The sequence below is a fragment of the Lissotriton vulgaris genome, chromosome 4_1, assembly GCF_964263255.1.
Source record: "Lissotriton vulgaris chromosome 4_1, aLisVul1.2, whole genome shotgun sequence".
Taxonomy (NCBI): Eukaryota; Metazoa; Chordata; class Amphibia; order Caudata; family Salamandridae; genus Lissotriton; species Lissotriton vulgaris.
The window spans coordinates 2,133,204,521-2,133,217,878 of record NC_141691.1 but is presented as its reverse complement, the minus strand read 5'-3'; positions in this window follow the sequence as shown (position 1 = coordinate 2,133,217,878).

Sequence of the window (13,358 nt, the reverse complement as noted above, 5' to 3'; positions counted from 1 at the left end):
CACTACCAATTTCGTGTGATGCCCTTTGGGCTCAAGAATGCCCCTGCCACTTTTCAGCGGCTGGTGAACAGGGTCCTTTCTGGAATGGAAGCTTTTTCTGCTGCATACCTGGACGACATTGCTGTCTTCAGTAGCAGCTGGGAGGACCATTTGCAGCATCTGCAAGCTGTTCTTCATGCCCTGCAACAGGCTGGATTGACAATCAAGGCCAGCAAATGTCAGATCGGACAGGGGTCAGTGGTGTACCTAGGTCACTTGGTGGGCAGAGGGACGGTGCAGCCCCTCCAGGCAAAGATTGAGGCTATCATCGCCTGGGAGCCCCCCAAGACTCAAACAGAGGTCCGAGCCTTCCTGGGCCTCACTGGATACTACCGTCGCTTCGTGAAGGGGTATGGCACTATCGTGGCCCCTCTCACTGAGCTTACTTCCAAGAAGCAACCTCGACGGGTAGTCTGGACGGAGGCTTGCCAGCGAGCCTTCATGACCTTGAAACAAGCATTGTGTTCCGCTCCCATTCTCAAAGCCCCTGATTTTGCTAGAGAATTCATTGTCCAAACAGATGCGTCAGAACATGGCATTGGGGCAGTGTTATCGCAGCTAAATGATGAGGGCTTGGATCAACCCGTGGTCTTCTTGTCCAGGAGACTACTCCCCAGGGAAAGGAGGTGGAGTACAATTGAGAGAGAAGCCTTTGCGGTGGTCTGGGCTCTGAAGAAGCTGCGACCATACCTGTTTGGTTCGCACTTCCTAGTTCAGACTGACCATCGCCCCCTTCGTTGGCTGATGCAAATGAAGGGGGAGAATTCCAAGTTGCTAAGGTGGTCCATCTCCCTACAGGGAATGGACTTTAGGGTGGAACATCGACCTGGGGCAGACCATGCCAACGCAGACGGTCTATCCAGGTATTTCCGCCTTAGTGATGAGGACTCCCAAGGGGTTGGGTAGTTCTCCCCACTTTCAGCTGGGGGGGACGCGTGTTAGACCTGTCTGCTTCTGGGAAGACTCTAACCACCATGATTTATTTTTGTCCCCCTTAGCCTCCCAGAGTTTCTATTTTTATTTTTACATGTGTCCATCAGGAGTTTTTTAATGCTGTCAGGAGGCTAGGTGTTCCTTGGCGATGACGCAATTTTTCCCTCATAACCTGTGAGGCCTAGTCAGCTCCCTTGAAAATCTAGGGATCTCCAGAGACCTAAAATGGTGTCCACCAACTGCCATAACGGACACTACTGGAGGACAGGTCCATAGGTTAACATTAGGGAACTTTCTAGAATACACTAGAGGATTCTGCAGGTCTCAGGCCACCCTATATAAGGCCAGTGACCAGCAGCCATTTTGTGCTGACCCCAGAGTAGAGGGGTGAGGCAGTGGTGAGAGGAGGTGGACACACTGAGAGCAGCTAGTTTGTCATTGAGGTAGCCGAGTGGATGACGACCAGCCGCCTGAAACTGAACTCGGACAAGACGGAGGTCCTCATCCTGGGCTCCTCTCCCTCCGCCTGGGACGACTCCTGGTGGCCTCCCGCCCTGGGCACCGCACCCGAACCGACAGACCATGCACGTAACCTGGGCTTCATCCTGGACTCCTCCCTCTCCATGACCAGGCAAGTCAACAGCGTCTCCTCGGCGTGCTTCAACATCCTACGCATGCTACGGAAGATCTTCTGGTGGATCCCCACAGAGACCAGGAAGACCGTCACCCAGGCCCTCGTCACCAGCCGACTGGACTACGGCAACGCCCTCTACGCCGGGACCACCGCCAAGCTCCAGAAGAGACTCCAGCGGATCCAAAACGCCTCAGCCAGACTCATCCTCGACATCCCACGATCCAGCCACATCTCCGGACATCTGAGAGACCTTCACTGGCTCCCCATCAACAAGAGAATCACCTTCCGCCTCCTCACCCACGCACACAAAGCCCTACACGACCAAGGCCCGAGCTACCTCAACAGCCGAGTCAACTTCTACGCTCCCAAACGCCACCTCCGATCAGCCAACCACGCCCTCGCCGCCGTCCCCCGCATCCGAAGAGCAACCACAGGAGGAAGGTCCTTCTCCTACCTGGCCGCCAAGACCTGGAACTCCCTCCCGTCCGACCTGCGCCTGACCCAAGACCACCTCTCCTTCAGGAAGAAGCTGAAGACCTGGCTGTTCGAGCAGTAGCGGCACCCCCCCCCCCCCCCCCAGCGCCTTGAGACCCTACGGGTATGTAGCGCGCTTTATAAGTGTCACTGATTGATTGATTGATTGATTGATTGAGGCTGACAGTTACTTCAGAGGATTGTTCCCCCTTCAGCCCTTGACCGATCCCTCTCTCAAGACATCAACTATTGACCAAGAAATCGAGCTACGTGAGAAGGAAGACCCTTCTGGATCAGCATTCCTGTAAAAACTGACAGGACCTGCCTTCTGAAACTCAATCCCATATCCCCTGCCCAGCGCTGCACCTACCAGGGTGTCGAGTCAGTTGTGGATCCCTTGAAGCGCCTTGAGGTGGTTGGGGAACTGCGGAGCCTGAAGCACCCGGAGGAGCGAGTGCCCGATCAGGAAGATACTTTCTCTGGAGCCGGGTGAGGGAAGTGACAGCGTGTGAGGAGCGGCGCTGTGTGGTCTGTCTGCGGGACCCCGGGGGCACCGGGCGCGTCAGGGGAAGCTAGGAAACGCTTCCGCGCAAGGCAGTAGCGCGACCGCTACTTAAAGCAGGAGGGGCCTAGGGTCGAGCAGGCCCAGGGGTGCAGTGTTCCCTGTGTGGCGAGGTCCGGTGAGGAACACGCAGGCGCCGAAGAGCAGCGCGACTTGAGAGGCGGAGCCATTGTGGAGTGACGCGCATGCTCCAGAGATCAGCGCGTCCATCGGGTTGCCTGAGGTGGCGCCAGACGTCTCTCCTGAGCGCCGCGTTGTCAGCGGTAATTCCCTACTTGAGAGCGCTCACGGGAGGAACTAGCGCTTGAGCAGACGACCGCCCAGCCAACCCCTAGCGACCCACAGAAGCAGGAAATCACCGCGCTGAGCCTAAAACGAGGCCCCCTAGCCCAGTGCTGACAGGTGGAAGCGCGCTTGGGCTGAGGAGGTCGGCAAGGTTCTCCCCACGCCATTACAGGGAAGCAGCTGGTCGGGGGAGCCCAAGAGGCAGGTGTCAGCTGAAGGCCTGTGGACTGTGGCATATCTGCCACCCAGACAGTAAGGAGAGAGGGGGTGTGAAAAGGGAAGTGCTGGGCACAAAGGGGTAAAAGGTTAACAGATACCTTAACAGGTCTATAAGCAGATAAGGTGCCTTGGCCATTCTAATTCCCTTGAGATTCATTCTGTGCCATAGAAGAGAAGGGGTTAGAGAGCATAACCCTGAATGTGATAACATAACCAATGAATTAGCAGGCTTTATTATTGAATTATTGGTGTCATTGTGCATTAATGTAAAGTAACCCTGCATAGTGTGAAATTTAGGAGCTTCAATTAATTATCCAGAGAGTTACCTTTATGTACTGCTGAATCTTTGACAATAGTATATGATTTACTGCTTTTTCCACAGCTGGAAGAGGGAAAAGTAATTTCCCTAGTGAAAGTGTAATGTTGACTCCTAAAAGAAATTGATGTTGTAACCTGTATTATTTAAAATCCAAAGAGCCATATTATTTTTATAAAAGGTAACGGTATTTTTCCAAACAGAGGTGTTGTGTCTTTATTTTAGTGGTTCATCACTGTGTTACTGTGGGTAAGACTTGTAAGTACTTAGCCAACGCCTTGAGTTAGCTGTAGACCACTACTGTGCCAAGCTACCATATGCAGGCTTGGGTAATCTAGGTCCAACATAGACCCATTGCAGACCGGAGTTGCAGAAATGGTGCACTGTGTAGGGGTGAACAATGAAGGTGCACATGATCATGTACAAAGGGAATTCTGTGGATTGACAGGGGAGACATCCTATGTTAACCTGCCCCTTTTCTCATTGTCTTGTAGTATGTTTTTGTGCAGAGCATTAGCTGGTGAAGGTGAGGTACAGGACCCATGTGAAATCGTGTATGTCAGAGTACCTGTGCAACTTGGGGTGCCCATTTGAGTATTCAGCACCCGTGGTGTTCCCAGTATACTCAAAGTGCTCAGCTGCTCCCATGCTTACATACTCAACTTTGACCAAGGATTGATATGAGTGAGTCACTGAATATGAAAGTGTGTTGTGTTTATAGCCCTTGTGTCGTTGCCCATGGCTGTGAGATGGTTTTATATGGAGCAGATGAGGCACAGCAATGTTATCTTCACCAAAAACATGTTCTCACTGCTTGTACAACCATGACTTACATGGGATATGTCTCACATGTAATACAATTTCTTAAATTGTCATACAGGAGACAACCATGTGTGTCTGTTGTTTATCATCACATGTTAAGAATCTCTTGTGTGTATGATAGATTGCCCTTGGTTCTGTCCGTAGATATGTTTTGGGGTAGCATACACATGAGTGGAGTTGAGCTACTGGTTGCACACACAGGGCTGCAAAACATTCCAGATATGTTTCTGGCCAACATTCACAACATTGCATTCTACAGAGTATGTTGTACATTTTGTGAGTTGCATGTGTGTCTATGTGTTCAACTGTGACTGCAGGTGCATGTATGTATATTTGTGTAGTCATGATAATTTACTAAATTACACGCATTATGCAATTGACATTAGTAAAAGTTGTAGGGACCATCCCCAGACATTTTTGACAATGTCCTGGTTCTACTATCACTTGTCACGTTGGTCTCACACAATACCTTGTCCATTAATGATGTTAGTATGTTGCTGTGAACATTTGACTGTACTTATTGGTTTCCCTGTAGCACTTCACTCATGTGTATGTTTATTTATTGAAAAGTTGTATAGTGCTGGCTGGACTTGAGGGTATCAGAGCGCTTCACAGCATGTACAGTGATACGAGCAAAAAATGTTTGAGCAAAGACGAGAACAAGGAAAAGAAAAAGAAAACAAATAATCTGCAATTTACCAACTCCAGGGCCATTTGAACACAATTGCAGTTCATATGTTCAGTCTGAGGGGTTTCGAGAAGAGGAGTAAGTTGTCCATCCAAAGTTTTTTTTGTTTTTTTGTGGGTTTCTCATTACGGTCTCGCGTGCTCTAGGAAGAGGGCTTTGAATAATATCTTGAATTTCGGGAAGTAAGAGGTCATTCTGATGTAGGGGGGGATTGAGTTCCAAATCTTAGGTGCATTTCCCGCAAAGGATTTGTTTGCGGTTTTGTGTTTCCGTGATTTCATTGGGATGAGTAGAAGTGTATTGGAACTTCTGAGGTTCCTGGACTGACCGGCCTTTTTGAATTTGGCGGCCAAATATTCTGGTTTACCTGTGTGCAAGGCTTTGTGAGTGAGACAGGCTGTGAAAAGCTGGCTCGTTGATCAATAGGGAGTCACTTCAGTTCCTTGAGTGCCGGCGAGATGTGTTCGTATTTCTTAGTTCCTGTGACCATTCTTGCTGCTGCATTGAGGGTTGTGGTCAGGGGCCCTAGGTGAGATTTAGCTGTCCCGGTCAGGGCTGCAATTCCATAGTCAATTCTGGAAAGCACCAGTGCCTGAGTGGCTTGTTTAAGGTCTTTCAGGGGAGGAAGGGTTTTATTTTGTAGAGCAGTTTCAGATTTAGGAACGCGCTTTTGGCGGTTTTTGAGATGTGTTTTTTCATGTCCAGTTTGGGGTCGAGGGTGAACGCTAGGGATTTCACCGAGTCCGTTGGCGTAAAGGCGCCATTGAGGGCGTCTATGGCCTTGAGCCATTCTTCGATTTGTGGGTTCTCGTCTCTATTAGAGATGAGGAGAACTTCTGTTTTCTCTTGGTTGAGTTTCAGGTGGTTCACTGAGAGCCAATGTTGGACCTCTTTGAGCGTGACATTTAATCTGTGTATGTCTTCAATCGAGGTGGTTTCCATATGAAGTTGTGTGTCGTCCGCATAGAGGGGGAAGGGGTTGTTGGAGTGTGGTGAGGAGTTGCATGTAGATGTTGAAATGTTGTGGCGAGAGTACTGACCCCTGTGCAACTCCTCTACTGACGGGAAGGGGGTCAGACTCAAAGTTATTGATTTTTATTCTTTGCGTGCGATTGTGAAGAAAGGGGGAGAACCATTTTAGTACCGTCATTTCAATGCCCGCTCTCTCCTGGATGAGTTTGAGGAGCAGGGTGTGATCAACTGTGTCGAACGCGGACGATAAGTCTACGAGGATGTGAACGCTACATTGGTCAGAGTCAAGTGACATGTGAAGATCGTCTAAGACATTTAAGATTGCGGTTTTGGTGCTGAATCCCTTTCTGAATCCTGATTGGTGTGGGTCTAGTAGTTTGATATTCTCTAGGTGTTGGGTTACCTGTGGAATAACACATCTTTCTAGAGTTTTGGATAAAAGGGGAGGGTTCGATACCGGTCTAAAGTTGTTCAAGTCCTCAGTGTCAAGGCCAGGTTTTTTAGTAGCGGCGAGACTTGTCCTGCTTTGAGGCAGTCTGGAATGATTCCCGTGCTCAGTGAGCTATTAATGATCTTGCACCAAATTGGGGCTAGGGTAAGCTTCATGTCTTTTGCCACGCTCAGTTCTGTGTTCACTGATGGACAATACACATTACTTTGGTCGTATGCCCAATCCGTTGTTTCATGCCCAATCTTCATTTGATGGATGTTGTGTCCACTTGTGAACACAGATAAGAGAGGCGCATAAATGTGGATATTCAAACAGTATCTCTGTGGTAGCCTACAAGACAGAAAAATTAGATGACAGAGGCATTCGTTCTTTTTGTATTCTTAGTTTCTTTTATTCATTTTTCAGCACTATACATGCACATTTTGCAATACAGCCAACGCGTTTCACCCACACTTTGGGCTTCTTCTTCGTGATATATAATATGTGTTTAGGTATGATGATGATTCGGTAATGGTAAACATTTTCACGGGTGTAGTGAAGTTGTTCATAACATATTGGGAATTATCCGTCTTTGCGACGTGCACCGCACAGATCTTTCTGGATACTCTTTGCTTGTTTCTATTTTTCAACTGTTCGATGCAATACTGGTCTAATGGGACATGGTCATGCACTTTGTTTTCTTGAATCCACACTATCCAGTGAAACAATGGTTGTACTTGGCTCATTTGGTTTTCCAACACGTCTTATCTGAAATGGGCTCTTTACGTGTGCGGTGCTCAGTACATCTGTTAACAGGTATGCACAAAACCTATGAGGCACATGAATAAACGTGCATCCTATACACTATCATGTGTGTCAATAATTATTATCTGTTGCTAAATATTATCTCTAATGATGGCAAATGTGTCACTTTTAGATCTGGACCTAACTTTGAAGTGGATCTTTATATCAGCACTAGGATACCTCCAGAGTGGGAACTATCCAGCCATACCACGGTGGATCCTAATTACAGTATTACACCATGTAAGCTCCGATGTCATCTCTCCTTATGCATACTTTCCTCCCCGTTTTTATGAGCTATGCCCCAAGGGCTCTCTTGTTTTAAGTGGATAGATGAAAGAAAATAGTATACTCTTTTTAGAGTATTCATCTTGCTTCCAGCTTTGCGGGGTCATGTCTCTATCACTCACCCTTTGAGGTAACAAGGGTTTCCTCTCTCCCTGGTCCTCTTGCCTGTAACTCTTACACATTGAAGGTGTAGGATGGCCTTGGTTATAGTATGCCATCCGACCTGAATACCTAACTACCGACATAATGTAGTAGTCATTAGAATCATATCCAGATTCTTGATGCCTGAAACCATTGATGTCTAAACAAAATAGTAACATTTGCACCATACATTATAACTTACATGTGGAGTGTGCATGAAAATGTGTTCTATCATTTAACAGAAGCACAGACCTATAGGAATTGCATGGATAAGTGTCCTTATATAAACTGAAGATGTTCGTCCCCTGTCATGTCAATTATATGTATAGACATATGTGTTTATTGTGTTAAATTGTTGAAGGAAATGAATCTGTTTCAACATAATAATGACTCAGGATGTGAGACCACGTTCTAAATGTTTTTTCATGTTACCTTTGTGTGTATCATATGTGTATGTGGACATGTTGTCCTTTGGTCAATTTACTATGTCAAATGTGTTGACAATGTTGTTTTGTTACGTCTACAGCCATGAAGAAGCCCAAAGTGTGGGCAAAACGCATTGGCTGTATCGCAAAATGTGCATGTGTAGTGCCTAGAAATGAATAAAAGAAACTGAGAATACAAAAAGAACAAATGTCTCTGTCATCGTGATTTCGCTGTCTTGCGGACTACCCAAAAGATATTGTTTGAATATCTCCATTTATGTGCTTCTCTTATCTGTGTTCACATGTTGTTTTATTAAGGACCATTAACGGTGGCTGGTTCTCAGAGGTGGGCATTATTTGGAGATTCAATATTAATTAGCTGTGGTTTCTAGTACATATAAAAACACAGGTAGTGGTGCGGCATTCTGAATACCCTGATCCCAATAGTTATTTAGTTTGCAAATTGAAGTGTGGCCTGCACACTGCTGTTTATTATAATTATCACAACCGTTGAGAAATGTCTTTTGACGATGATCAATCAATCAATCAATCAATCAAACAAATGTGTATAGCGCGCTACTCACCCGCTAGGGTCTCAAGGCGCTGGGAGGGGGGGTAGTCTCTACTGCTCAAACAGCCAGGTCTTGAGTTGTTCCCTGATAGAGAGGTGGTCCTGTGTCAGCAGTAGGTGGGTGGGGAGGGAGTTCCATGTCTTGGCCAACAGGTAAGAGAAGGCTCTTCCTCCGGGGGTGGTTTTGCCAATTCGTGGGACAGAGGCGAGGGCGAGGCTAGCTGATTGGAGCTGGCGGGTGGGTGTGTAGAATGTGAGGCGGCTGTTGAGGTATTTGGGGCCCATGTCGTGGAGAGCCTTGTGTGTGTGGGTGAGGAGTCTGAACATGATCCTCTTGCTGACGGGGAGTCAGTGCAGGCCTCTGAGATGGGCAGAGATGTGGTTGTGACGGGGAATGTCCAGGATGAGTCGTGCCGAGGCGTTCTGTATGCGCTGGAGTCTTTTCTGGAGTTTGGCTGTGGTTCCAGCGTAGAGGGTGTTCCCGTAGTCCAGAGGAGATGGCCAAAGACCTGTTTGGACCTCGAGGCCCAAACCATGAACTAAACATAACAATGAAGACTGGAAAGGAAGGTCTCAAATCGAAATTTCAAAGACTAGAAAGGTTGAAAGAAAATGAGCTGTCAAAGTGGTGGGACGGGGTCACACTGAAAAGATATTTGGATAACAAGAAAGTCAGTCCAGAGGGGACTTAGAATACTTACAATCGCCAACTTTGACTACCTAGACCCGGATATCCTTACTGAATGGGAGGAGAATCTACAGAACTCCTCTTTTACGACGATGAGAGTACTGATGCAACATTTTGAAATAAAATGTGCTAAACTTAGAGAGAAAAATATGGGATTAGAAGATGAGATCAGGGATCAAGGGCTTAATGGAGAAGTGTGGCTCAATGGAAAGAGCGGCAGACCCTGATACAGAGGTCTAGCCCGGGACCAGGGTTCAATTCCCGACTCGGCGGCTCTTGGGCTCTATTTCCCCGGACCTGATAATTCTCTCCTCGGTGCCTATTCTAATCATGGGTCCCACTCTGCAACTCTGGGGAATAGCTTGCTTAATCTCCACAACGGCCCCAACAGCGCTAGGATGCCTGGCTTCACCTTGGGGGTGCCCAGGAGTGGGCACTTCACAGGGAAAGGCTAGGAAGGGTTCCACAGCGGTATGTCACAGCGCCTTGAGACCCCTTCGGGGGTGATTCGTATGCTATATAAGCACTACATTAAAAAAATGTTTACATTTAAAGAAGCCACTGTGAAAAAGTATGTGATCCTGAAGAAACAGATTCAGAAACATAAGAAAATGGTCAGGGAGCTTAAAATAACAAATATTAGGAGAGATGATAGCGATTACGACACTGGACGAATATATTTTTGATTACATAATTATTCTGAAACCGCGAATGAGTGGAACTCAAGATGCAATCAATATCTCAGAGCCAATAGCAGTTCTGACGTTTCTTCCCTAGAAGAAGCAGGGTCAAGTAATGCAACAGAGATCAGGGTACAATTGGACTGGTCAGCAACTTTTTTAGAAGAAGTCTGACACTACAGAATAGGAAACAGACAGAAAAAGAACAACACAAGATCAGAAGAGGGGGAGAAGAAACAACATATGCAAAGGAAGGAGTACTGACCTGAAACCAGAAGAGGAGACAGAACAGACAGTAGTGACGGAGACTAAACTAGGAACATATGGGGCTGAGGTACAAAGTATGATAGATAACCTGGTAATTAACTTATCCAAATATATACTGAATGAGCATCATTTGTCGGCCCTAAACAAAGGTTTAGGGTTTTGTCAGGTGAATAATGGAAATTTCCCTGATGTACATGTAGATTTATTTAAATTTACAAGACAGGCCAAACTAAAATCTCATTTTTATATAAATGATTATAATAAACCAGCAACTAAAAACATTTCTGCCTCATCCGATGTATCTGTATCCCATATCAATAATAATACTCGCACTGTGGAGGAGGTGATGGAAGATTTACGACCGATAGTGGCTTATACTTACGTAGCAAATTTACCCCACAAGGTGCTCATCTGAATAGCATTGATGGTTTTCTCCAACAGGTAACCACAGCCCTATATAAGTTACAAAACAAAACACTCCTGCCACAGAAGGGGGAATGGGGGCTGCAAAAATCGGATACCAGACTATTTGATGGCGGTCTTTCAGAAAGGAGGCAAACCAATTGAGCACCGTGTGAGAAGTTAGCCTGGCGTATGATGTCCACTAGTTCTAGTGGGCACCTTGCACCAGTCTAATCAACCCTTATTGATGGTGGTTGTAAAGTCAACCTTACAGAAAGCTATCCTAGGGGTAGCTGTGACAAGCAGTCTTCAGGCTAAGACTTCAGAGAGCGAATTAAGCTAGTTGTTTTACCAATTATAATCCCTTGAGTACCAAATGAAAGCACACCACACAAGGTATATATCAAATATATATGAATTTATTCTTAACACAACCCATCTGCACTCTTCATGAGGTCAGAGGTAAAAGTACAATACAAGCTACTTAATTAGCATACAATAAGTTGCACAGTATACGTTTAGCCCTAGGAGCCACACAAACCATATACTAAAATAGTGGTATAAGAACCACGTGAGAATTAGAAAGCAGGCTTGGGCCTGTGGAATCACTGGGGCTATTCTAAGGAACCAAAGGTTAGGAAGTAGGAGGCCCACGGGCGACGTGTGCAGTGTCTAAACACAGCCACGGGTTACCATTGACTTTCTAAGGGAATCGAACAAGTTACAATTTTATAATTTAAGGATACTTCCGAATGGACTTCGGTGGAACCCTTTTAGACTTAGACACTAGGAGGGCCAATAGCCTCGAGACTACCATAGTACTTGTGTTACCTCACCCACAGAAGCCAGGTGCATAGGTGTCTTTTGATGTCGGGTTTCCTCGTCGATTTCAATGGAGATCTGCAAAGAAGTGCTGCAGGCGACCAGAGGAAAAGTGTCTGGGTGGATCCAAGGGTGGATCGAAGATCTGAAGAACCTGAAAGCAGAAGAGACAGAGTCTGGGTCACTTGCCAGTGACCAGGATGGCAATGGAAAGCTGCCAGCCAATGTTGCGTGATTTCAGGAGAAAAGGTGAAGTTTGTCTCTTAAGCCACGAGGTCCAGGAGGCATTGACGATGACCAGGAGCTGGATTTGAGCTGTCCCACAAAGGATCTAGTTAACTGCTGTATTGGTATCCGTATTGGACCCAACAAGCCTTGGCAAACGTAACCCACACAGGATGTTGTGATTGGCTTTGGTGCAGACCAGCAAGGTCTGTGGAACTTTTCTTTTGAGGAGAAGTTGGAGCAAGCCTGGAGCAATCAGGAAAGCAAGTGAGATTCAAAATTAAGTCTTCGGGGGGCTCACTAGCCAATGGACTAGGAACAGCAAAGACGCATCAAACTGAAATGCAAAAGCAGGGCCCACGGGACACTCGTGGAGTGGGGGCCTCTGAGCTTTGGTGCAAATAGTGCTCGGGTCTGGGGCTTCAACCACCCTAATGCACAACTTCGAGATATCTCGTGAAGTAGCTGCGGCTTGCAAAATGCAGGATGTCCAGGAGTTCCAGTCCCACGTCTCTCATGTCCGCCACGGGTCTCAGTTTTGCTGTGAGTGAAGGTCAGGCTCGGAGATATCTGGAAGTCTGTATCCTGTGTCACAGAGTCTTTGGGATCCGACGGGAGCCTCAAAAATGCAGACCGGCAATGTTGCTGTTGGTGCCTGTTTCGACAGGGTGGTCACTCCTTTACCACAAGGGAGATGCCTTCCAGTCGCAATGGAATATCGAAGGTCCAGGATTTATGTTTCAGAGTTTTGTCCAGGGTAATCTAAAGTCCTAGGGACTGGGTTCCTATACTTATATTAAGTGATGCTGAGGCTCTGTTTAAGTTTAACCGGGTATACCAGTAACTCCATGTCTTCTGCCTCTAGAAGGGTGGAATGCTACCCCCGCCGCCAGAACTGGCAGGGAGGATAGTATTCCAAAGTGTTTGACACCTTACACGACATGTTTTGATGAAGCCAAACCAAAGTTAGCATTAACCGCGAGGATTATATTGCGCTTAAGAGTATATGGTATGGCTATATCATTGAACAGCTATAAGGAGATGGTTCCGAAAGCTGCAGAGGGGCTCAGCTCATGCTAGGGTACCCTCTCACATAAAACCAAGAATTCCTCCTACATGATTGTCGAGGTCTGCCTTAGGAGTGGCTTATAGGTGTATATGTGTCTATATAGGTATATAGATATAGTTATACTATATCTAAGTAAGGGGTGATAACACCACCTAACCCAGGCTGTGGGAACAGACCTGTGGTGTCAGTATGGAAGGCAAACCAGGGGTGGCACAATACATGCTGCAGCCCCTGGTAGACCTAGGGTGCACCTATGCCCTGGGTACCTAGGGTACACTATACAGGGGCTCACAAGGGTGAACCAGTAACCAATCTGGTATGTACCTAAAAACATGGTATCAATTTAGAGAGAGAACAGCTAGGCTGTGGGCCTGATTAGCAGGGCCACAGCCAGACTAAAGTAGAAAAAACAGAGAATCACAGCAAAAAGTGGGGGTGACCATAGGAAGCAGACCTCACTCTCCTACATAACCCCCCACACCCCAAATGCAGGGACATTAAACTAACCTTGACCAGTTGAGTCTTCATGTTTTAAATAGAAATATCTGGAGAGTCCATCTGCATTTGCATGGTTACTCCCAGGTCTATGATCCACTGCATAGTCC